The sequence below is a fragment of the Oxyura jamaicensis genome, unplaced genomic scaffold (genome assembly GCF_011077185.1).
Source record: "Oxyura jamaicensis isolate SHBP4307 breed ruddy duck unplaced genomic scaffold, BPBGC_Ojam_1.0 oxyUn_random_OJ67298, whole genome shotgun sequence".
In the NCBI taxonomy this organism is placed as follows: domain Eukaryota; kingdom Metazoa; phylum Chordata; class Aves; order Anseriformes; family Anatidae; genus Oxyura; species Oxyura jamaicensis.
This window is the reverse complement of record NW_023308456.1, coordinates 5,870-6,238: the sequence shown is the minus strand read 5'-3', so window position 1 is coordinate 6,238 and position 369 is coordinate 5,870.

Genomic DNA, 369 nt, shown 5'->3' with positions numbered 1-369 from the left:
CCGTTTCTCTCCCCCATCCCAGAGAGGGAGGGGGGAGGGTGAGCGAACGGCTGTGTGGTGTTTAGCTGCCAGCCAGGTTAACCACAACACATTGTCACAGATTCACCAATAACGTATAAACACCCTTACTCTAGTCGCATTCAATGAGAACTATCACAGCTAGGAACAACGCAGTTAGGTGCAATTTATTACAGCAACAGGTACACAGGTTCTTTGGATTGCCGGCGATAATTTACTGTCTGCAAAAGCAAGCTAACATGCATGAAATACACAGGTGCACAGCCTGGAAATTAATGCGTTAAAAGGCACAAAGACTCTAGAGAGAATTCTAAGTTTCCGTGGAGACACACAGTATAACTAATTGTTCAA